We start from the raw sequence: 26,832 nt of genomic DNA on the forward strand, positions 1-26,832 counted from the left end.
ACTGAATTATAAGCTGCACTCACTTGGCTATATATTCTTTCACGAGGGTCGCTACCAATGGTGTAATTGTCGGAGAAACGTTGCATTCATAGGCGACATAAATTGTCTCGATTCGAGATATTTTAGTTCGTCTAGCACTGACTAGTTATTTTCACAGTCGACGTATACGATATCTCGATTAAGTAAAATACCAATGTTTTGTATTTGGACTAAATGAAAGTGAAGCTAAATGTGCAGTGTGTGATAGTTAAGTTAATATTTGATGTAAGGGTGCTATGGACTTGCAAAGGCGTCTTAGCACAGATAAACATAAAAGGAAGGTACGGACCAGCTCCACATCTGTCTAAGTGCTCCATTTTGTGAGTAAAAAGCATACGCCTGTAGTTACAAACACTTAAGTCACAGAAGCCCACTGCTTGAATACTGCTCAGCAGTGTGGGATCCGTACCAGATAGGGTTGATAGACGAGATAGAGAAGATCCAACGGAGAGCAGCGCGCTTCGTTACAGGATCATTTAGCAATCGCGAAAGCGTTACGGAGATGATAGATAAACTCCAGTGGAAGACTGCAGGAGAGACGCTCAGTAGCTCGGTACGGGCTTTTGTTGAAGTTTCGAGAACATATCTTCACCGAGGAGTCAAGCAGTATATTGCTCCCTCCTACGTATATCTCGCGAAGAGACCATGAGGATAAAATCAGAGAGATTAGAGCCCACACAGAGGCATACCGATGATCCTTCTTTCCACGAAGAATACGAGACTGGAATAGAAGGGAGAACTGATAGAGGTAGTGAAGGCCACACACCGTCAGGTGGCTTGCAGATTATGCATGTAGATGTAGAAGCCACACTGGCATATCACACGGTTTTCCACCGTCAGTCGTACAAATCGGTGGATTGTACAAGCAAATTAAATAAAAAACTGTTTTCAAAACCTGAAGTTGACCAAAATTTACCTTGTGGTAGAACGAAAACAGAAGCTGTTATAAATAATGTCATTTCACCTCACACTGTAGATCTTTTTATCAAAACTTTGAATGACAAAGTTCCATATTTTGGCCTGGGGACAAATGCAAGTAATCATGGGGCATTGAGAACGTTCCCAATTGTGATTCAGTATTTTGATTACGAAAACAGTGCTATTCAAACAAAGGTTTTTCCCTTGCAAAGTTGTCCAAACGAAGCTTCAGAAAGTATTGTCAACTATATTATAGATACTATGAGAAAGAATAACTACACAAATTCTCAATGTACTGCTTTTGTTGGTGATAACGCAAATATTACCTTGGTGCTCTTGCACGCGCAGGAGAAAAAAAAGTGTGTATTGTGGTCTCAAATGACAGTTAAACGAAAGAATCATTTTTGGAATACAACCTACGACCAGCTTAGAGACAGAAGTGATGACACTTTCTGTAGGACCTGACCATCATTTTGCAGGACAATGCTCAAGCACGTACATTTACTGATTTGTTTGACTGATGGGGCTGCTAAGTGCTATACTACCTACTGCACTCCCCTGACTGAAGCCTTCGTGAGTTATTTATTTATTTAACCTGATCAGAACAGGGCCATCAGGCTCTCTATTACATCGGACCAGTGTTCCACACATGCAGCATTTTGCACATCATAGTTACATCGTGACAGTAGTTTGAAATAAGAAAAATAGATTAATCTAGTGACAATATGAATAAAGAGTAATGACTAAGACCTAATAAAGTAAATACTGGCAGTATTTTTACAACAGCTGCTATACATGAAAATAATAATAATAATAATTACAGTAAAAGTAAAGAAAAATGAAATAGTAATGGTAAACATGAGAAAAATTGGCGATAGTAATGAAGATTTGTGCAGATGTACATTAATATGTTGGTGTATAAAGTACATGTTTACTGGTATAGCGAGTTTTGGGGAAGGGAGATATAAGGAGGCCACATCAGTTAAGAAAACACGAAACTGAGGAAGATCAAGTGGGAAAGAAGGAAGTAATGGGGTGAAGTGCATTCATGTACAAAGGAAGGCATTGCTGTTGCTTAAGAAGATACGTCATTAACTGTTTTTTGAAGCCAGACATGTTTTTAAGTTCTCTAATATAATGGGGGAGGTTATTCCAGAGGCGGGTTCCTGCTACTGTAAAGGATTTCGAGAAGGTGACAGATGTAGTGGAACAGAGAGGATTTTATTATGATGGCAACGTGTGTTTCTGTCATGTTCAGACATGAGCGTTTAGGACGAGGAGCGAATGAGGGACAGTGTACATTTATAAGACAGTAGAGAAGACAGAGTGTATGGAAATCTCTGCGTTTGTCTGCACGCAGCCAGGACAATTGTGCATAAGCTGGTGAAATGTGATCAAAAAGTCGAACGTCACAGAGATACTGGACGCAGGCATTCATGAACAGTTCCAGACTTCGCGAATTTTCCTGAGAGAGACCTTGTAGGATAATATCGCTGTCGTCAATGATGGGAGTACAAGCGTTTGTACTAATTTCTTTTTCAGATCGAAAGGGAAGAGTTTTTTATATTTTTGTAGGGCATGAAGGGCTGCTGATGCTTTTTTGCACACTGCAATTACGTGCTCTGTCCAATTTAGATTTTCATCTATTATTACTCCCAAACTCTTTGCTGAGGGAGAGAAGTTGATATTTGTTCCATTTAGGATTAGAGATGGTACGGATTCCTTACGTTTTGGGCTAATGAGCTTAGAGTGACCAACAGGTACCACTTGGGTTTTAGATGGGTTGAGTTTTAGTCCTATGTTCTGTGCCCATTTTGATAGTGATTCGAGGTCAGCATTGAAATTTTCAGTAGCTTTCTTAAGATTGGTTGGTTTTGCACTTAGATACAACTGAAGGTCATCAGTATACATGTGATATTTGCAGTAGGTCAGCACCGATGACATCATTGACATACAGAGAGAAGAGTATAGGACCTAATACTGAGCCTTGGAGAACGCCTGCCACTACCTGCCGCCATTGTGATTTTATATTCCAGGACAGGACGCGTTGCTGACGAGACGTCAGACCAAACACTGCGTTTTATTGGCAGGACACTTAGAAAATGTAACAGACCTACTATGGGGACTGCCTACACTACGCTTGTCCGTCTTTTAGAATACTGCTGCGCGGTGTGGGATCCTTACCAGATAGGACTGACGGAGTACATCGAAAAAGTTCAAAGAAAGGCATTCATTTAACTTACAGCAAGGCAAAAGGAGTTGCGAGGCAGCTGTACGAGTTTATCAAGAGCACTTCCCACAACGAAGACTTCCCGAACGATCGACATCTGTTGGTGTTCACCAATGGTTTGTTTCATCATAATTCTCTACTTTTGCTCGATTATTTTGCGACTCATTTGTAACAAAATACACAGTAGTTATCTTTAATTCTGTATGCGAAACTTATGTCTGTTATGATGTGGTTTCGTTTTATTATTAAGTAAATCATGACAGACTACATCTTACGAGTACGTATTTAATTTGTATAGATTGAAATATACTGGCTCTTTACTACCCCGCTCGGAAGGCAGAGGCTCACAACGCGAAGAACGTACTTTGGAGGCTGAGGATGGACCGCATCCACGAAGATCGTGCTTATAGTACTAGAAGCATCGCCCGCCAAGTGGGTAAATCGCATACTGTCTTTCATCGCACCTTGAAAGAGGAGTGTCTGCAGCCTTCCCACGTTCAACGTGTACAAGCATTGGAAGAGCATATTTTTCTCCGCGACGAGAACTCTCGAAGTGGTTTTTGTTACAAAGTGCGCAGCATGATTTTGTAAACAAAACACTCGTCACAGATGAAGCGTGTTTCACTCGCGACGGTATAACCAATTTGCATAAGATGCACACGTGGAGTGTCCAGAATCCGCAACACGTAGTAGCAACACATTTTCAGCGCCGTTTTTCCGTAAATGTATGGGCGGGTATAATCGATGATTACAGTATTAGTCCTTACGTTTTACCTGCACGATTGACTGCTAACAATTACCGAACATTTCTAGGGGAAATATTGCTACCAACTTGTACAAAATATTCTGTTAGCCGTACGTCATAACATGTGGTTCCTTCACAGTGGTGCTGCACCCCACATTGGTCACAGAGCACGAAGATGTTTGAATAGACGATTTCCAGGACGATGGATAACACGTGGTCCACGTAGATGGCCAGCACTCAGCCCTCATTTAAATCCACTGGATTTTTCCTTTTAGGGCAATATGAAGGAACGTATTTATGATCGGCAAGTAAATAACGTGGAGGAACTTAAGCAGAGGATGGAGGATGTTTGATGTTGTCAAGGCCATGAATGCAAATGTGCGTGCGTGTGAACAAGTGCGAAGAAACTGGGTTCGCGGTAATGAATCATGTGTCGAATAGAATGGTGGGCATTTTGAACACTTATTGCAGTATTGGCGTAACACGAAACAAAGTAATGTGGCTTTCATTTTCGTTACGGTAAATAATTTGAATTTAATTCTCGTTAGGTATTGTATAAAGCGGAAAATGTTGATCGTAATTAACGCACAACAAATTACGTGTTATTTGGTTGAGTTTGTACTAACGGAAACACATTGTATTTTATGTTAACTTTTCTTTTCTATCACGACCTTCGTTCTGGTAATGTTGTAAAAGAGAAAACGTCTGGTTGTACTTAATTCATTGTTTCCGTAAAACGAATTACATGTTCTTGAAAACCCAGTAACTGTTTACATTGCTTCTTTCGGTAGTAGCTAGCCGGCGCGCCGTGTCGTTGTACACGTCCGATGTTTACATGACTCCGGTTCGTCCGTTCCCTTCTCTGACCGCAACGTCGATGTCGGTAATACACAGCAAGGTCGTGTACTATGTATATATAGGGTGTAAACGGTATACGCTGCCAAAATTATACAGACGATACGACTGTGTGCTTTAGAAAAAGTCTAATGAAACGTGACGGAGAAATAATCGCAACTCCAAGAAAAGTTGGTAGGCATGTTTTTATATCCGAAAGATGATGTCTATTCAGATTTCGTGCCAGTCGCATAAGAGGCGCTAGTAGCGCCACTATGAAGACGCAAATCGAGTTTGCTTTAAATACACACCGTAACGATAGTGAGCTTTAGTTGCCTTTCAGATTGGACGTGTTGAGCTGATGTTAGTTTAAGGCGACAAAGACGCCGTTATCAACACCTCACTGATTTTGAACGAGGTCGTGCAATAGGGCTACGAGGAGCCGGGCGTTTTTCTGCGATATCTCAGAAAGACTTGGTAGTCACTGTACGTGCCTGCCGGCAGCGGTGATCACCAGAATGTACGGTTGCAAGAAGACCGGTCTCCAGATGGTCACTTGGCACTACCAAGATGGAGGCCATCGTGTTCGGCTTACGTCTCCGGTGCATCGCAAGCACCTGCAGCAGCAGCATGAGCAACAGTTCGCACCGCAGCGACACAACGGACTGTTACAAATCGATTACTTCAAGGACAGCTGCGAGCAGACGATCCGTAACGTGCATTCCACGGACCCCAAACCACCTCCATTTCCGTCTTCAGTGGTGTCAAGAGAGGGATCATTGGAGGCCAGGATGGAGGTATGTTGTGTTTCCTGATGAAAGCTGTTCTGCCTCAGCGCCGGTGATGGCCGTGCGTTGGTTAGGAGGAGGCCAGTTGAGGGCCTGCAACCAGCCTGTCTCCGTGACAGACACACTGGACCTATACCTGAAGTTATGGTCTGGGGTGCGTACGTCAATCTGGTGATTCGACTTGTTGTACTGCCATTCGTGAACAGCATTCCAACAGCATCCAACAGGAAAACGCTCTCCCACGTACGTCTGTTGTAACCCAACATCCTCTACAGAGTGTCGTGCCTTGGCCTCCACGATCACCAGATCTGTTTCCAATCGAGGGCGTATGGGACATCATCGGACAACTCCAGTGTCATCCACAACCAGTATTAACTGTCCCGGTATAGATCGACCAAGTGCAACAGGCATGGAACTCCACCCCACAAATCGGAATCCGGCACCTTTACAAAACAATGCATGCACGTTTGCATGCTTGCATTCAACATTATGGCGGCTACATCGCTTATTTATTTACCAACATTTCGCATTTGTAATGGCTGATCCCTCGCTTACATTAACCTGTGATATTGCAATGTCAATGATTTAAATGTGTTACCTAGGTAAATGTATCCCCAAAATGTCATTACTCTAAATTATTATTTGGTGTTGCGACTTTTTCTGAAAGTATATATGTATATATAAGATGTAAATTTTAAGTTGACAAATCAGAATAACTCGAAAAATAAGCATCCTACGAAAAAATGTGTAGAATCCAAAGTTGATTATTTTCGAGGGGGACATCTGCTGGTGCTAAAATTAGCCCGCCACCCCAGCCCCCTCGGGGTAGGGCGGGAGGCAACTTTAAAATTTCAAATGAGAATCCCCAATTTTTATTGCAGAATCAGACTCTACATAAAAAAGCTACATATATTTTGTCTTGAACATTTCTTCTGATTATTGGTAGTTGGCGATGTAATTCAAGAAAATCCATGTTATAATTTTTCCGTGGAAAATGCTTACGGATAAATAAAAAATACTTATTTACTCTCGGTCTCTCCCCATAGGGTGGGGTTTGAGAGAGAGGAATTGGTTTTACAAATGTTGACCCAAATATTAATTTTTTCCGCATATTCGGATAAGTTTTGTTTGTTTCGTGGTCATCAGACCACACATCTTTTAATTATCAAACACATCATCTGACTTGATAACTAACTAACCAAACATCCTACTTACTAACGAGTGAACTCATTTACGTAGTAAATAAGTATTTCTTATTTATCCGTAACCATTTTCCACGCAAAAATGAGAACGTGGGTTTTCTTGACTTACAGCGCCAACTATCAAGAATCAAAACAAATTTTCAAGACAAGACATACGTAGTTTTTTTATGTAGAATCTGATTCTGCAATAAAAAATGGGGGTTCCAATTTGAAATTTTAAAGTTGCCTCCCGCCCCACCCCTAAGTGGCGAGCTAATTTTAGCACCAGGAGATGTCCCCTTCGAAAATAATCAACTTTCAATTTTTTCGTGTGCAGCTTATTTTTCGAGTTATTCTGGTTTGTCAACTTAAAATTTATACCGTGTGTGATATACTTGGAGTACGCGGCTGAGTGACTTGCCCGATCCTCTTTCCTGCATTTCGGAAGAAAAATAGCTGAGTATGACACTCTTGGCAAACGTTCCACGGCACTCTTCAATTAAATCGCCCTGCGATATCACACCTATTCTCCCCCAAATTTGGACGATGCGCTTCTCACCATCACTGCACTCTTTCAAACTGGGCTGCTGGTGGCACTTTCGAACTCACTAATCATTCCTCCCACTTACTTTATGTCCTATTTATTTTTACAACCACCTTCCGCAATGCCCGACGGTGCTGCTCCTCAATACACGAGGTCTTCCAGGTGGTGGTTTAGGTCTGGTTGTTTCTTCTCGTTTACACTTCACAATCACGCCACCAACATTCGACATGGGCAACTTGAGAACTTTTGAAATATGTCCTTGATGGATTTGTTATTCAGGCGACGTATAATGGCTAGTGCACGTTCGAAGTCACTAAACTCTCCTTCTGTTTCTGCTTCTCTGCTGACAACCCAATACTCCCCGCCTCCTTTTATACTGGTCGGCCCACCTTTCGTGACATACAGTGGTCAATTATGCAGGGGTGTTATATACACTGCTGGCCACCGCAAATGCAACACCCTGAAGGAAGCATCCGAATCAAGTGAAATTTACACCATGGGTTTGCAGCGATGAGATATGCAACTGATTAGAATTTCAGCGCAGACGCACATCACGCGCGCCTGTGGCGCCACCTCATAGCGCCATTTAAGGCTTGGCGATTTCGACGAGTGTACGCTCGGCACGTGTGTTTACCTTGTGGTTGTTTCACAAGACGATCAGTTATGCCTCGTAGACAACAGCGAACATCTTTTGATCAAGTATCCGAGTTCGAAAGAGGAAGGATAGTGGCTTACCGAGATTGTGGATTATCATACAGAGAAATCGCTAGTCGTGTTGGACGAAACCAAACAACTGTAATGCGGATATGTGACCGTTGGATGCAGGAGGATACGACGGACCGACGTGGTCGATCGCATTCACCTCGGTGCACCACTGCACGTGCTGATAGGCAAATTGTGCGCATGGCAGTGACGGATCGCTCAGTGACATCCCGAACCATAGCACAGCACATTGCGCCTGTAACGCATCATCCAGTGTCTGCGCGTACCATTCGACGCCGTTTACAGCAGAGTGGTCTGTCCGCAAGACGTCCATTGCTTCGTCTACCAATGACGCAGAACCACAGACGTCTCCGTCGCCAATGGTGTGATGACAGACGGATGTGGACGGCAGAATGGAATGACGTTGTCTTTACTGACGAGGCACGCTTCTGTCTGCAGCACCACGATGGTCGGATTCGAGTGTGGAGACACCGTGGAGAGAGGATGCTGGACAGCTGCATTATGCACCGCCACACTGGTCTTGCACCGGGTATTATGGTATGGGGCGTCATTGGATATTACTCTCGCACGCCTCTAGTACGCATTGCCGGTACTTTAAATAGCCGGCGCTACATATCCGAGGTGCTGGAGCCAGTTGTCCTTTCTTACCTTCAGGGCTCGGCCACAGCCATATTTCAACAGGATAATGCGCGACCACACGTGGCACGCATTGTCCAAAGGTTCTTCGTCAATAACCAGATTGAATTGCTTCCCTGGCCGGCTCGCACTCCGGATCTTTCGCCGATAGAAAACATGTGGTCCATGGTTGCTCAACGAGTGACCCAGATTACATCCCCAGCTGCCACACCAGATGATCTTTGGCAACGTGTGGAAGCTGCTTGGGCTGCTGTACCCCAGGAACACATCCAACGTCTCTTTCACTCAATGCCGAGACGTGTGGCAGCGGTGATCTCCAACAATGGCGGCTACTCTGGCTACTGATTCTGGCAGGAACCACATGTCACAGACGTCTGTAAACGTAATCGTTTGATACTTGGTCAACATGTTATCTACAAAATAAATCTTGTTGTGCTACCTCTTGTCTTTCTTGGTGTTGCATTTTCGGTGGCCAGCAGTGTAGTTTTGATAGGATAGTGTACGTGTTATACTGTAACCCAAAGAAATACTCACAAAAGATGCTAATCAAAGGCAAATGATTAAGTTCAAAGTTGATTTTCATAAAGTCCACCTCCGACTTCAACACACTTTCGAATTCTCTTTACAGCGTCACGTGTAGCTCTTCTGAGGTTATTTTGACGTTTTTTAACGCATGTGTAATGTCCGCTATATTTTTGTGTCGAACACCGGCACATGCAGAAATTCTACGTGCGCCTCTTACAGAACTATGTCTTATCAAAGGAATAATGTCTCCTACTTCATCCACAGTCTATTCATTTGCACGGTCAGATGAAATTTGACAGGTGGGCACTGCACTAGTTTCACTCAGTTTAGTGAAAATAAGCTTGACTGTTACTTTGAGGTTAAGAAATCGTCTGCCATATTCTGTACAAGGAGCAGCAGCTTTTCCAATAAAGAATCCGTGTACAAGAACCATATCGGCATACTCAGGACTTGGCGCTACAGTCTGGAACCGCGCGACCGCTACGGTCGCAGGTTCGAATCCTGCCTCGGGCATGGATGTGTGTGTTGTCCTTAGGTTAGTTAGGTTTAAGTAGTTCTAAGTTGTAGGGGACTTATGACCACAGCAGTTGAGTCCCATAGTGCTCAGAGCCATTTGAACCATTTTTTCTACACTAACATGTGTAGAAATATTTGGTATTCCTTCTCAAGCATGCTGTATATGTGGATGTAATGCATGAAAATATGAACAGGAGGTCCTTATGTAGCAGTAGTCAAATGGCTGCTCCTGCTGATGATAATGGTGATACTGAAAAGCACGCTAAGATTGTACTGTGTTTGTCTCGGAACCGACTGAGTGGTGCTGTGGATATTGAGAAGAATGCGGGTGACGAAATTTTGAGAGAGGCTGGATGGCCAGGAGCCAACGTGCGTCATGAGGTGAGAAAGACGGCCAGTGCCCTAGCTGACTGGCCGTAGCGCCAGAAACGCAAATAAAATTCACTCCTCAGGCATCTGCTAGGGTTGTCCGTGAGCTCAAAAAGAGACGAGTTGTCACTGGTGAGAATATTAAAAGTTGTGCTAGCCACGTAAAGATGAGTCACGCTTTGGAGCCGTCGTGGAAACACTTTGGGAACTGCTGACGTGGTCTTTCCGTGGGCAGAGTTCTCGCTTCGTTCCTAATGAGAAAATCGCTGCAGCACAGTGCGGTTATGAAACGTGTCGAGAAGTATGCAGAGAGGGCGGCTCCGCCCCTTCCGTGTGGAGGTGGGGACTCCCAGCTGCCAATGCGCTGCTGGCCAGTGGCTCGCAAGCCGGCAGCGGTACGCACGTGGGATGCTGGCTGCTCCTGCTTCACCAGGGTGAGCACCACAGCTACCAACGGCTCGCGTTGTTTATGTTACAGCTCGTCAAATCTCAGGCTAGCGGCGTCCGTAGTTACTAACACCACGACGGATCTTCCCCCTGTAGTTTTTTCCGATGATCTCAATGGACAAACCAGTCTAGTTCTCTATGGTTTATTTCGTTCATTACGCATTTAATTCTAATAAGTTTTCTTGTTACATCCGCCGGATCGCATCTTGTTTTCATACCTGGCAACTTTTCTTACTCCGTCTGAACAGGGATCGAAAAGTTCATTTGCAATTCACTTTGTAGGTCATTGTAGTCCTTAAAAACGAAATGAAATAAATTTTCTTCTTCTAAACTATCTTGTCTGCTAACAGGAGCATTTTATCTTTTAAAAAATAATAATAATAATACGTTTTCCAGTATGCTCTGCTCGGTGTCAAACTTTTTTTATTACATGCATTTGAAAACATAAGTTAACGATATAATATAAAATTAATGATTCAGTAAATTGAAAACTATGGATACATAATCTTGTCTAGGCGCTACAGTCTGGAACCGCGTGACTGCTACGGTCCCAGGTTCGAATCCTGCCTCGGGCATCGATGTGTGTGATGTCCTTAGGTTAGTGAGGTTTAAGTAGTTCTAAGTTCTAGGGGACTGATGACCTTAGAAATTAAGTCGCATAGTGCACAGAGCCATTTTGAGCCATAATCTTGTCTCACTTGCTTCTTCTGAGAAAGCAAAGTGTATGTATTTTAAGCACAAGGTTTTTTACTGCACTATTTATTTATTTACTCGTGGTTATACCTGTTACACCATCTTCACAGGTACACTTGATAACGGCAAAACGCCGTAACGATCTCGTTATGTAACTTGTATCACTACGAGTAAATAAATAAATAGTGCAGCAAAAAACTTGTATCTGAAATACAATATGTCGTTCTTCGACCTCATGCAAGCTGCGGTCGCACTGGAAAGGAAAAGGTGTGAGGAACTGCGGCGGAATGGACTGTTTTGTTATATTATTATGTTGCACTAATTGTTTCACATTCTCTCAGCATTGCCCGCATCTCGTGGTCGTGCGGTAGCGTTCTCGCTTCCCACGCCCGGGTTCCCGGGTACTATTCCCGGCGGGGTCAGGGGTTTTCTCTGCCTCGTGATGGCTGGGTGTTGTGTGATGTCCTTAGGTTAGTTAGGTTTAAGTAGTTCTAAGTTCTAGGGGACTGATGACCACAGATGTTAAGTCCCATAGTGCTCAGAGCCATTTGAACCATCTCTCAGCATTCCAGAGGTTTTACCAACGATTTATTGATTGGGAGCTTCATTTCCACATATTGACAGGTAGAAGCATTACGTTATATTGCAGAATTGCACCACTACATCACAAGCACTGAGAACTAAACAGGTTCCTGGAGCAATTTCTCAAATTCATTGCAGAATTCGGTTTGCAACTGCACATAAACATTCACAGTATTACTCCAATATGCAGACATATAGCTGGCTTCAGGATATCGATTATCGATTCTGTCAGTGGCAGTAATAGCTACCTGGCTTTTGACCGCCATGTCGTGGAATGTAGTCGAATTATATAAGGTGATGCTGGGGGACTTAGGAAATGAGACACTAGAAGTAATAGATGAGTTTTGCTACTTGAGCGCAAAATAACAGATAGCCGAAGTACAGAGGATAGAAAATTCAAACAGGCAATCACAAGAAAACAATTTCTGAAAAAAAAAGAAATGTGTCATTATCGAATATAAACTTAAGTGTTAGGAATTATTTTTTGAAGGGATTTTTCTGGAATGTAGCCTTGTACGGAGATGAATGTTGGACTGTAAACAGTTCAGACAAAAATAGAATAGAAGCTTTTGAGATGTACTGCTACAGGAGAATGCTGAAGATTAGATGGGTAGATCAAATAATGAATAAGGGAAGTACCGAGCCGGATTAGGGAGAACAGAAATTTATAGTACAAGTTGACTAAAACGAAGGGTCTGTTGGCAGGACACGTCCTGCGGCACGAAGGACTCGTCAGTTTGGTAATGGAGTGAAGTGCCAGTGGTGAAAACTGTAGACGGAGGTCAGTGTTCGGATAAGTAAGAGGGTTCAAATGAATGTAGGTTGCAGTAGACATGCAGAGATGAAGAGGCTTGCACATGATAGACTAGCGTGAAGAGCTGCACCACAGCAGTATTCGGACTGAAGACTACAACAACAACACGACATTAGTTACCACGTTATGTACACGAAAATAACGCCTTAGAGCTTTAAATGTTTTTTTTTACGGAATTCACTATTACGAATTTGGATATTATGTTGAAAAATAGCAATAGATTTGAGTCTCTCTTCTCGTTCTTTGTATTTCTAACCCCACTGAATCACTCACAAACACGAAAATTTCTGATGTTGTTTATGTGCAAATATATCAATAACTTACGACAGAAACGGAAGGCAGGCAGCTCCATCCATGCTTCACGGTCAGCCGCAGGAAGTCAGTCATTCACTGAAGCGGCACGAAATTCCCGACTATAGAAAATCTGCTCCCTGTCCAGTAGCAGGCTACGCTTTCCGGTGCAATTTCTGGAGGGACGGGTAGCCGAACTCTGTCTGCACTTATGGAACTACGAGGTGCGTTCAATGAGTAATGCAACACAATTTTTTTCTCGGCCCATTTCGGTTGAAAAATGCAGAGTCTGTTGTGGGACATCGTAGAATATTCCTGCATCAGTACCTATAGTTTCATCAAGTTCCGATAGGTGGCGGCGCTATACGTAACCTTCAAAATGGCGTCTGTAACGGAGATGCGTTGCAAGCAGTTTCTTTTGGCGGTAAACCAGAGCATCGCAGATATTTATAGGCGCTTGCAGAATGTCTACGGAAACCTGACAGTGAACAAAAGTACGGTGAGTCGTTGGCGAGGCGTCTGTCATCATAGCAACAAGGTCGCGCAGACCTGTCCGATCTCCCGCGTGTCGGCCGGCCGCACACAACTGTGACTCTTGCAGTGTTGGAACGTGCAGACACTCTCATTCGAGGTGATCGACGCATCACAATCAAATACCCACTGCAAAACCGGACGTCTCTGTTGGTATTGGTCACACTCGTCCAGCAATTGGGGTACTCAAAGGTATGAGTCCGCTGGGTTTCTCGGCGCGTAACGTAAGACTATAAAGAGCAGCGAAGGACCATCTACGCGGAACTGCTTGCGTGTTCCGGGGCTGATCGTTAACATTTTCTGTCGAACATTGTCACAAGCGATAATACATGGATTCATCACTTCGAACCGGATAAACACGGCAATCCCTAGAGTTGCGCCACACCGTCTCTTTTCTAAAGAAAAAGTTCAAAGCCACACCTTCAGCGGGTGAAGTCATAGCGATAGTCATCTGTTAGGGTTATTCTGTTTGATGCCCTCCCCCAAGGTGCCACAGTCAACTCTGAAGTGTTTTGTGCTACCCTTAGAAAATTGAAGAAACGACTTCAGCCTGTTCGTCGCCACAAAAATGCAAACAGACTTCTCGTCCTCCACAACAATACATGACCCCACCCAAGTCTGCGCACGTGAGAGGAACTCAAAAAACTTCATTGGACTGTTGCTCCTCATCCACCCTACAGCCCGAACCTTCCAACTTCCATCTGTTTGGTCCAATGAAGGATGCACCCCCTGGAAGCGGTACGTGGATGATGGGGAGGTTTTAGAAGTTTGTATAAAAGAACATATTTTATTTGAGCCTCATAAATTATTAATAGTGCATACATTATTATTTAGAAATAAAAGCAGAAGGACTATAATTAAGAAATGAGAAAATATCCTTTTCCAGGAATAGTTTTTTTCTTATAATTGTACTTTTCATTTCCTTACGTTGCACGAGACAAAGACATTGATTCTATTTTTGGAATCAGGTTTACCAGCTGTGTTGAAGTCTAAAGACAAGACGGTAAAAAATCATTCGCGCTGGAATAACAACAAAATACTGAGGCATAAATAAGAGCTGCTTTCAGTGGTCTTACAACGCCAGATGCTTGAGCATTGTAGCCAATGAACAATGACGCAGCATACGTTTGTTTACAGGACGGTTCAACATGGATTAACTGATTTTTCAATTGTACATAAATAGCATCTGACTGCAGAAATGGTTTTTATTTTCTTCAGTGCACGGTCCAGGTACTGCCAGTCCAGTAAGCATTTCCAAAAAATAGAAGCTGTGATAGCTTGTCATTTCCCATTTGAATGGAGACCGGCTGTGAAAGGATTTGCCGTCAGCACGCTTCTTCTGACGTTGCCCAGGGTACACACGATTGCTACTCATTTCTTGGTCTTTTCTTATTGCAATCTTCGTGGAGGTTCCTTTCATGTACCCCGAACGTTGGCCCGTAATCATGTCGGTTGGACGCTAGATGACTGGAAAACCGTGCCCTGGTCATATAGGTCCCGATTTCAGGCCGGCCGTAGTGGCCGAGCGGTTCTAGGCCCTTCAGTCTGGAACCGCGCGACCGCTACGGTCGCAGGTTCGAATCCTGCCTCGGGCATGGATGTGTGTGATGTCCTTAGGTTAGTTAGGTTTAAGTAGTTCTAAGTTCTAGGGGACTGATGACCTCAGATGTTAAGTACCATAGTGATCAGAGCCATTTGAACCCGATTTCAGTTGGTAAGAACTGATGGTAGGGTTCGAGTGTGGTGCAGCCCCCACGCACCATGGACCCAAGTTGTCAACAAGGCACTGTGTAAGCTGGTGGTGCCTCCATAATGGTGTGGGCTGTGTTTACATGGAATGGACTGAGCCCTCTAGTCCAAGTGAACCGATCATTGACTGGAAGTCGTTCTGTTGGGCTACTTGGCCACCATTTGCAGCCATTCATGGACTTCATGTTTCGAAATAACGATGGAATTTTTATGGGTGACATGTCACCAGGCCACAATTGTTCGCGATTGGTTAGGAGAACATTCTGGACAATTTGAACGAATGATTTGGCCACCCATCGAATATTTATGGGGCAAAATCGAGAGTTCAGTTCGTGCTCAAAATCCTGCACTGGCAACATTTTTGCAATTATGGGTGGCCGTAGAGGCAGCAAGGCTCAGTATTTTTGCATGGGACTTTCATCGACTCGCTGAGTCCATGTTACGTCGAGTTGCTGCACTCGCCGGGTCGGGCCTTGTGCCTTAACTACTTGAGTAACTTGTTTTGTCTCATCAAACATTGACTGAGTCTCTTCATCATCTGCGGTGCTGGTTAGCATATAGACTTGTACTACTGCGGTGGGTGTTGGGTTCATATCTCTCTCGGTTGTTCATAGTAACTTATCGCATTCCTATTTTCTTATTCATTATTATACCTACATCTGTATTATCCCTACTTGATTTTGTATTTATAACCCTGTACACACCTGACCAGAGGTCCTGTTCCTCCTGCCAGCGAGCTTCGCTAATTCTCACATATCTAACTTCAAACTATTCATTTCCCTTTTTAAATTTCCTAACCTTTCTGCCCGATTAAGGAGTCTAACATTCGACGCTCCGACTCGTGGAAAGCCAGTTTTGTGTCTTCTAATGACGTCATCCCCTGAGTAGTCCCCGTCCGATGATCCGAACAGGGGACTACTTTCCCCTCCAGAATATTTTACCTAAGAGGATACCATTATCATTTAACCAAACAGTAGATCTGCATGCCCCCGGGAAAAATGGCGGCTGTAGTTTCACCTTACTTTCAGCAGTTTGCAGTACCAGCAAAGCAAAACCATGTTGACGTTTGCTGATGTTACAAGGCCAGATCAGTCAACCATCCAGACTTACGTCAGCAACTACTGAAAAGGCTGCTGACCCTCTTCAAGAACTACCCGTTTGTGTGGTCTCTCAACAGATACCCCTCTGTTGTGGTTGCACCTACGACGCGGCTATCTGTATCAGATGAAGCCTGCAAAACACCCCAGCATAAGGGACACGGTTCCCTGGAGAGGGTGGGGGCGGGCAATGGGACATCTACCGGTTCTAAAATCAGGATTAGAGTTCTTGTGAGTAAATGTGATTATGCGTGAATTTTCAATGATTCTCAGTCTTAATCCCAGTATTTAGCGATGGTAGTTTTTATTTTACATGGGTTAGTGTTATTATATATTGTTTATTTAAATCTAAATTTAAACCGTTTGAGTGGAAGTATATACAGGGTGATTTTTTGCACCCTGTACCAACTCTAGGGATTGATCGATTAGAGGATACTGAACAGAAAAGATCTAATGAACTTATGTCCGGAAATGCATGGTTTCCATGCTAGAGACCATTTATTCAGTATACATTGTTACAGAGACTGCGGTCTTATACACGCTGTACCATGCAGCCACGGTTACAGTGTGTGGTGAAAATGGTTTCCATGTGCCTCAACGCATGCATGTACGCACCGTAGCATTTCCTGTCTCACACGTTCACATCGGCCACGCTGCATCCGAACAGTATCCAAGGCAGAATGAATACTCTGCTCCAGTGTCTCCACATCTGGAATGGGCGCTGCATACACGATACTTTTGAGATGGCTCCATAACCAGAAATCGCACGGGTTGAGATCTGGTGAACGAGCAAGGCATCCAATAGGACCACCTCGTCCGATCCATCGACCAGGGAAGACACGATTGAGAGGCGTCCGGACTTTAATGGCGAAGTGGGCTGGAGCACCATTATGTAGGAGCCACATAGCCCTTCGAATCATCAGTGGTACTTCTCCAGCAGGGCACGCAAAGGCGCCAGCAAAGAACGCCGATGGATCCGGCCTGTTAGGCGACGTGGAAGGAAGACTGGCCCCAAAATACGATCGCCAGTTATCTCGGTCCACACACTCCGGCTGTACCAATGCTGATGATTCGCTGTCACCACACTATGTGGGTTCTGCATACTATCCCACAGATGACTGCTACGAAAGTTGAAGATACCACTCCGCGTAAAGGTGGCCTCATCTGTGAATGGGATGGATGACACAGATCCCTGAATCGTGGTTGCCAGGTGAAGAAAACAGTGACAAAACTGCTACCCATGTGGAAAGTCTGTCGCTAGTAAGCCCTGCACAGCTGTAAGTAATAAGGGTAGTAACAATTGTCATGGAGAATGTTCCATATCGTCGTCTGGCTTACCCTGTACTGGCGGGCCAACTGCCAAGTACTGACACGGCGGTCGCCTTCTACAGTGTTAATCACATTTTACTGGAAGTCTGGTCTCCGAACATTTCTGGTAGGTCCTTCGTGATATCCTGCTTCCTGTCTCAGACAAACGGCGAAACCCAGCTGCAAACACTGAATACTGTGGTTGTTGTTGGCGGGGTAGGTCTCCTGATACAGCCTTGCTGCCCGCCGCCCGTCACCATTTGCCTTTCCGTAAATAAACACCATATCGGCAAGCTCTCGACTGGAATGCGGAACCACTGTGTACAACGCTGTATCACACCCACTACAAGGCGAGTCAGCAAGAGAAGTGAATCGGACACGACATTGTCAATTACTATGGCAGGAGAGAGCGCTAGGGCATGACGTATGAGGAACAGTACCACCTTCTAGGAGGAAACCATGCATACTGCAACTGTGGCTGCATGGTACAGCGCTTATTACACCGCAGACTCTGTAGCAAAGTATGACTGAATAAATGGTCTCTAACATGGAAACCATGTATTTCCAGACATAAGTTCATTAGACCTTTTTTGTTCCGTATCCTCCCATCGATCAATCCCTAGAGTTGGTACACGGTATAAAAGATCGGCCTGTTCATCACTTTCTGCGAGCATCAGCCATTTAAAAGAACGACTGAATATTGTTTTGAAAGGCCATGAGGCATAATGAAATACTATCTCTACGACCCATAGGCTCCATAGCCACAGGTGAAAATTAGGTAAATGTAGACCTGTGAGACCATCACACGGTAAAATAACTGTTTACAAAACCTAAACAGCAAAGTACATCTGATGTAACAAATTATTACCAATCAGGACAGGGGACTCATCCACTTGGCTATTGTAGACACCAGAGTCGAGAACTGAAAATACACAAACGATTGAAGGCGTAAGAAGTGGCCATTACGCCACATGTTAATGTCTCTGTACAAGTTACCATAATTGTATCTGTGATAAATTTCACAAAATTTTTGTATGGATCGAAGAAGGAAGCGTCAGCAGATTACACATCTCTGTTGGCTGTCTACGAGTCCACAAAAAGAAGAGCTTTAGTTTTTTCTTATGTAACTGGCCATATTACTTGTTTTGGGAAGATTTTTAAATCCCTCTTCGTTATATCAGTAAATTTGTTAGCAAACGCCTTGATGTTCGGTAAATTTATATTCATATTTGCAGGAAAATGCCCGGTGGGCTCCGATACAAGGACCTACAAATGGGACAGCAGGGTATCATCCATCAAGATCCCAGGCATTATCATACAAGAGCGTGTGTTTGCCGATAAGGATCCAACCGCACCAAAGACATGATTGCTTCCCTTTACTGCGAGACTTGTATTGATCGTAACTCTTCATCAAATCTTGTTCTGATGACGATTTTATGACCTTTCTGTTGAATATCAGCAGTCCCTTCAAGCAACCACTTGCTAATATTTGGGTTATTTTCCGACAGACAATCTTATTCTTACTTTTAAATTTCTTTACCCACGAGCTTGAAGCTCCGAAGTGCAGTGAATTGTGAGGGTAAATTCTCCTCTTTGTTTTCAGTGCCCAAAGTCTCTATGTGTGGTCACGTATTATTGCGTTTTCCTGTCTCTTTCCAGTAAAATTATCATGTAATTCACGATTTATCATATCCTGCAGAATTTTTGGGTTCGACGAATGGCGTTGTTTTAGCCTGTTTTCAAAATTTTGCAACACATTCTTGATATTTATTTTCCTTTTCTGTACCAACACTGTTGTAATTTTCAGGCGCGGTGTCATATCAAATGATAATCGAGGACGACGCAGACAGGGAGGATCAACATTTCCATCTTTTTCCCATGGTTGTTTTGTCCTTGTCTTGTACACATCAGCCAGATATCCTTCTGGAAACTTCATTTGTTTTCTTGGAGGTGATGGCTGATTAGATGAACCGCTGCTTCCCTGGAAATCCGCCGCTGATGACATTGTTTCATTGCTCACTGTCATGGCACTGTCATTTTCTTCATCTGATGCCTCTTCATATGATGACTCTTGACTTGATGCCTCTTCATCTATTAAAAGTGTAGAAACCTCTGCTATTACGGCATCCTCTTCTGTCAACTTTTACTTTTTGTGACATAAACAACACGTTTCTCTCCTATACGTACATATTCTGCAATACCAAAGTACTCTACTAACAGTTTCACAATTACTGCCTGCTACGGTCGCAGATTCGAATCCTGCCTCGGGCATGGATGTGTGTGATGTCCTTAGGTTAGTTAGGTTTAAGTAGTTCTAAGTTCCAGGAGACTGATTACCTCAGATGTTAAGTCCCATATTGCTCAGAGCCATTTGAACCATTTTTGAATTACTGCCTGCCTCATCGTCCAGGGTGAAATCAACACACTTCCTCATCACAAAGATAATCTGATTACTCTAACAGCAAACAAAGACCCATCTAAAGTACTGTGACCACTGCGCTGTTTTCAGAGGACGATAGTAGAGAGGGGAAAACTATCACCGCCCCTACTATTTCACCCTCTCCTCTCGATACCGTTGCAGTATAGCAGCTAAAACTTAAAAAGAATTGTTCTTTCTAGTCAGTAACAAATCAAAAGCACTTTTGTTCTATTGCCCGCAACAACTACCATGATCTTTTCTTCTCAGATCCTCCGCATGGCAGTCTGCGTACTGACTGCTCACTGTGCAGATTTCTCAGCCATTGTTATTATGGCGATAACGTATGGCTGAGGGAGAGCCTATTTAGATGTTAAGGGGACTTGTTCATTTCAGAATAGGTGATAGAACTGATCTGGTTTTTGAGCTTGTTTATCGATCTGTTGCTCTACCCTGTTATAGCTTGAAACGGTGCATCCAAGATATTTTTACTGGTCTGCTGTTTCCAGCTGTGTATCTTCAAGCGTGATCTTTCTTTTTTCTTCTGGCTGCTAATTGTCATGGCAACCACTTTTGATTTATTTATGGTTAAACTATGTGCTTTTAGGTGGTCACTTCAGGTGACCAGCCTCTCCTGGTGTTCTATCTGTGTGATAACGCAAATCGAACTACTTTTATACCCTTATCGTTGTTCTGTTTCATTCCTTTCAAGTGAGAATATTGTCAAAGAATAAATGCAGTAGTACAGTCACTCTGGTGTAGTGGTTATGATAGTAGACTATTGCATGGAGGGGTGTGAGTTCAATACTCACCTGAGATGTGAAATTTTAATTTTTATATTCGGTTTGAGTACATTCTAGAAGTATCCACAAATGTCAAGAATCATTGTACTGGAATGTTCTGTAGCTGCATATATACCGTATGTGTTCTGGCCGGGGGCAGTTTGCTCCGCGCTCTCGTATGTGCAAGTGCTGAATAAACCTTTGTTAAATGAAGTTAGTGTTCGTCATTCATCTAATTACACCTTCTTCTACGTGACAGTATTCTGGTGGAGGCACTGGGTATTTGAACTTGTGATAGCGCACATTATCGACAAGACAGTGACTCCCATCAGGTCACGACGGAGCCGCCGTTTACGTGGCGAGAAACCCGAGTTCGAACCATATTCAACAGATCGCAATCTATCGGAGACAGAAGAAGAAGAGGACGTTACGATGACAGCAACTGTGTGCCACCACATGAGACATCCTTCCGGGGTCCCTGGTGACGATGGCCAAGATCCAAACAAGTATATGGTATATGAGCGAATAGCCAAATTTAACAAACGGGATGACACTGTGTGTTTGACTAACGTATTTTTCTGCGTGGAGGGCACTACCAAGCATTGGTATGAGAACAACGAGCAGAAGTTCACAAGTTGGGAAGTATTCCAGGCGGAACTGCGCAAGTATTTCGGCGACACACAACGACAGAAGTACAAGGCTGAAGATAAATTAAAGTGCAGGGCACAGCATCCAGGAGAAACTATAGCATCCTACATTCAAGACGTCTTGGAGCTGTGGAAAATAGTGGATCCTAGAATGAAGGAGGAAGATAAGGTTGCACATCTCGTGAAGGGTGTTGCTAAGGACATGTATCAAGCCCTACTCCTGAAGGAGGTTTCGACAGCAGACGACTTCATAAAATGGTGACAGTATATCGAGACAATGCATCAAAAAAGAATTACACGCAAAAAGTTTGAATGGCTTCCAAACGTCGTATCGATGTCTGTGATGGAGGAAGGAACTGATTTCACAAGTGTTCTTCGTCAGATAGTGAGAGAGGAAGTTCAGAAGGCACTTGGATTGCACGGCGAGCAAAAAACCGAAACGCTTCAAGAGCTCATAAGGGAGGAAGTAGAACAGACATTGAACCCAATCTCTCGTCCTTCATTTTCCTTTCAAACGGTGAAAAAGTCGAGACCCAGGCAAAGTTACGTCCCTACAATGCCGCATGAGGAACCTATTTGGGCATCAAGGAAGACTGACGTCTAGATGACCCAGGATAATCAACCAGTATGTTTCCACTGCGGATGACCGGGACATGTGGTGCGCTATTGTCCAGAAAGGCGGCGGAAATTTGATGACGCCCGCGCCAGAAGACAGCAGACCGATCTTAGCCGACGCCAATTCCTGAACGACGAAGATGAACAAGAAGATGTGGGTGCAGGACGACGTAGGTCACCATTGCCGCAAGCTAGCCGCTGGAGAGGGCTCTCCCCAACACGCCGATCAAGGTCTCCATCGCCGTTTAGAAGCTCCAGCCGATCACCTAGCCGCCGCAACCTGGAAAACTAAAGGGTGCGACCTTCATTGGAGGTGAGGCCGCCGAAGAGAAAAATTCTCCGCTGTCGATCACTACAAAAATGATAGGATACTACTTCGATATCCTCGTGGATGGTCGACCAGCCCAAGCTCTTGTGGATTCTGGAGCATCATATTCAGTCATTTCGGAGAAGTACCGTCGCGAGTTGCAGAAAACCGTATTCGTCGACAACAAAACATCTCTGCTGAAGGTGGCCAATGGGAAATATGTAAAACCTACAGGAAGATATGTCATTCGTGTGGGTGTAAGTGGCCATACACAACCCTTAGAATTCATAGTCTTACAAGAGTGTAGTCATGACGTCATACTCGGATGGGACTTTTTGAAAGCTTCTCAGGCAATTATAGATTGTGGTCGCTCGAAGATTATGTTAGACGAGATGAGATACTGTGGAGAGGACGATGCGCATCCGAGTGTGTGGAGACTATGTGTGCTGGATGAAGTGATCATTCCTGCAGTCAGCGCTAGGAAAGTAACTGTCATGTGCCATGCCATGAATCAACCCATGGATCTTATCGTGGAATGTAAAAGAAGCATACCACTGAAGAATAATTTGGTCATCCCAGCCTCTGTCGTCTCTAAGGACGGATTGTGGATAGTTAACTGTCGCCGAGAACCGCAGATTCTTCCAAGACGCATGTGCGTAGCAAAAGCTGAGCCGTTAAATGCCAAACAGCTGAGCGTCATAGAAACCTCTCATGCCGAGTCTGTGAGCGAAATTGGCGCTACCACTACAAGACCTTATAGCTCGACTATCACCAGATCTAACTAAGGAACAACAGAAGAAGCTACTTGCCATTCTTCCAGAGTTCTCTGAATGCTTCAATCCACAGGTGAAGAGTAAATTACACATTTATTTTATTATTTAGCGTATGGCTAATACCGACATATCATGAAATTACATATACATATGTACATATTGACACACAAGAAACTTAAGTTTGTCTTTACAACTGAATATCCAGTCCTTCAATCCAGCGCACTGCATCTGGAGTTGCTAGCAGGAAGTCCTCTTTGGCGCCGTGATAGGCTCGAATCCTGCATTCACTGACAATGTGGTGAACAGTTTGATATGGAGCCCCGCAGTCACAAGCTGGATCAGGCAGCTTCTTCCACTTAAAGAGAGCATCCCTGCATCGCCCATGGCTGGTACGGATTCTGTTGAGAGTAGACCACGTCTTGCGTGGTAAGTCGAATCCACTTGGAAGTTTAGCACCTGAGAAGATGTTATGCAGGTGCACATCTGTCACTGCTTCCCACCGACCTTTCCATTCTTCAAGAGGTTTGAAATTTTTAGCAACCATGTCAGCAGCATCGCACAGAGTTGGATGACGTGATTTCAGTCTTGCGATTTAAAAGTGGCAGGTCGCTATGCACGGGTAGGTTAGAATTCCTGGAGATCTTGTGGAATTCTTTCATAAGGGCAGTACATCTGCGTAGATCAGGCGGCATTATACCGGTTAACAGTGGAAGCCAATAAACTGGAGTAGATCTGATTGTGTTAGATATTATGCGCATTGTCGTATTCAGCTGGGTATCAACAAGCCTTGTATGATGACTATTCATCCAAACAGGTGCACAATACTCAGCACTTGAGTATACCAAGCCCAGAGCTGAAGTTCGCAGGGTGGTTGCTGAAGATCCCCAGGTAGTTCCGCATAGCTTATGGAGGATGTTGTTTCGAGTCCTCAGCTTTTGAGCTAAGTTAAGAAGGTGTTGTTTGAAGCATAGTGTACGATCCAGGATGACACCAAGATATTTTGGGTTCCAGTTGTGACGAAGAATTCTGCCTCTGAAACTTACCTCCAGTTTTACGTTCGCCAACTGGTTATTTAGATGGAGGCAACACACTTCTGTTTTACTCACACTGGGTTGGAGTCTCCAAATTTTGAAGTAATTGTCTAATGCAGATAGGTCATTGGCTAAAATCTCTTCTGTTGTCTTCATTTCCTGGTGTTTGACGGCTAGAGCCAGGTCATCGGCATAGCAGTATTTTCTGGACGAAGTGTCAGGTAGATCAGATAGATATAGGTTGAACAGTAAGGATGAGAGAACTGATCCTTGAGGCAATCCGTTGTTCAGCTTCCTCTCCTTACTTATGTTGCTTCCAGTGATTACCTAATCGACGGCGAAGCACCGGATTAGCACTGGAGACCATCAACCAATAAGCCAGAGAGCATACCGTGTGTCAGCAGCGGAACGTCGAATAATTCGCGACGAGGTAGAGAAAATGATGAAGAATGACATCATTCAGCCTTCGCAGAGCCCATGGTCATCACCAGTGGTTCTCGTCGGGAAGAAGGATGGCAGTTGGCGTTTTTGTGTTGATTACAGGAACCTTCTGTTCGGAAGGTTGGTCTCTCTGAGAAGTTCCTCAGGCGCAAGACGACGAAAGATCAGAGATACGGTCCACGTCCTTCGAATGAAGCCCTACAAGGATCCTGCCAGCTAAGGTAAATTCGAAGCTCCAGCGACAGGCAACAAGTTGAAAGGTGACGAAGAGCGTAGCGGCAAAAGAAGTTCTAAGAAGATCACCGCCAGGGCGAGCATCAGTCATCGGGAGTCGGAGTATGCAGGACCGATGACTCGTTCCCGGACTGGGACGATGTAACACCGAGAAGCTGTGGCGGAAGAAGGTGTGTCGTACCGTGGTGAAGTAATTATGATACTGAAGTGTTGCATGGAGGGTCGCGAGTTCAACACTCACCTAGACTGAACAATTTTAATTTCTATATTCTGTTCGAGTACATTCTAGAAGTATCCACAAATGTCAAGAATCATGTTCTGTAGCTGTATATGTACTGCATATGTCCTGGCCGGAGGCAGTTCGCTCCGCGCTCTTGTATGTGCAAGTGCTGAATAAACCTTCGTTAAGTGAAGTTAGTGTTCGTCATTCATCTAATTACACCTTCTTCTTGTTTAAAAAGTTACTGTTCCCATGGCTGAGAATGCTTCCATGGTCCAATGTGCGAAAATTGTTGTGAACAATTGTGAAATGGTATCTGTAGTTCGGTTCCAGGGTGTCCTGGATACAGATGGTCGTCACACTGAGGATTTGCAACCTGAAACGTAAACACGGTACGCAATTAACAAAGGTTACCCTCTCATATAGAAATTAAAATGTGTTTCTTTCATTGGTTTATTCGTTATTTCTCTGTCTCGTGCCCTTACAAACGCTTCCAAAGAGTTTCATTGTCCTACCATCACTCGTTTTTCATAGCCCGTGCATTGCTGTTGTAGCGCTAAACAAACTTGCTCGTCAAGATATTCAGACTGCCATAATGTATACGACAGTCGAATAAGTGATTATGGGTTTCGTTTACGGCAATTTTTGCAGACATTGACTGAATGCTGAAATGTAAGAGTTTCCTGATTGTGCAAAGCCTTTACAATCTGTCTTTGCAAATGTTACACAAAAATTTAAAGTAACTGGAAGTGTGAGGAACGAAACACGCTAACGAAAAAGCATAGAAACGGATGAGAGAAATGCAATTAACATTTCAAAAGTGGTCAGCCCCCGGTAGCTGAGTGGTCAGCGCGACGGACTGTCAATCCTAAGGGCCCGGGTTCGATTCCCGGCTGGGTCGGAGATTTTCTCCGCTCAGGGACTGGGTGTTGTGTTATCCTAATCATCATCTCATCCCCATCGACGCGCAAGTCGCCGAAGTGGCGTCAAATCGCAAGACTTGCACCAGGCGAGCGGTCTACCCGACGGGAGGCCCTCGTCACACGTTAAGAAGAAGTGGTAACACAGGCTTCAATGCCACTACAAGGCAGCTTGAGTGTCCACGTGGGAAAGACACATCGTACGAAAACAAATGTTCTAGGTGAGAAGTTGATATTAGAAAAGGAGACATCTTTCTGTGCTGCGACTGGCCATCTCCTAACCACCCCTCCTGCGTGGGCGGAGTCAACTTTGCATATTAAAGTGGAAACTCCCCTTTTTTTATTGTATATTTGGATTCTTCGCCAAAAACTACGTGCGGTTTAATCAAACCGTTGTTTCCACTTCGCGGTAGACGGCGCTGTAATAGACAAGTAACAAATGTGGCTGTCTTTATAATTAAGAACCGGCATATTTGATTCTACATTTCATTTACGATGTAAATGTAAACTTTTGTGTTCTAACGGTTGATGTTTATGCTCAAAATTTACTTTACTCTTGCAAATTTGATTGTGCAATACGATGTGGTTAGCTGTTTCAATGTCTGATTAGAAACTACGTTTAGCGTGATCCAGGAACAGCGAGATGTATGTAATAGTTTTCGGTTCCCATCGGGATACTTGATATCGCTGAATGCCGTCCTCTCTCACCATTATTGTAATTCACAATGAATACTGAATGTGACGACCTTCCATTTCGATACATTCATTAATTCGTGCGTGAAATCCATGTACACAACTTAAAAGCATTGTGAATTACAATTATGATGAGAGGCATTGGAATGAGGCACCCCTATGGTGAGAGGGAAGGGGACTCATCAATATGAAG

At 44.0% G+C, this 26,832-nt stretch overlaps 1 protein-coding gene across 9 annotated transcripts in view; it reads left to right on the forward strand.

Moving 5' to 3' along the window:
- The window catches only part of LOC126248405 (uncharacterized), a 447,623-nt gene that overhangs the window by 375,960 nt on the left and 44,831 nt on the right, over positions 1 to 26,832 (forward strand). The window contains exon 1 of one of the 9 annotated variants that reach the window (XR_007545478.1): positions 10,344 to 10,482. The exons of 7 other annotated variants lie outside the window; for them this stretch is intronic. The gene's annotated coding sequence lies outside the window, so the exon portion shown is untranslated. Of the gene's footprint in view, positions 1 to 10,343; positions 10,483 to 26,832 lie in introns of those variants that run through there. One more of the 9 variants, XR_007545481.1, reaches the window with a different exon arrangement.

This window comes from Schistocerca nitens, chromosome 3, assembly GCF_023898315.1.
Source record: "Schistocerca nitens isolate TAMUIC-IGC-003100 chromosome 3, iqSchNite1.1, whole genome shotgun sequence".
NCBI classification, from domain to species: Eukaryota; Metazoa; Arthropoda; class Insecta; order Orthoptera; family Acrididae; genus Schistocerca; species Schistocerca nitens.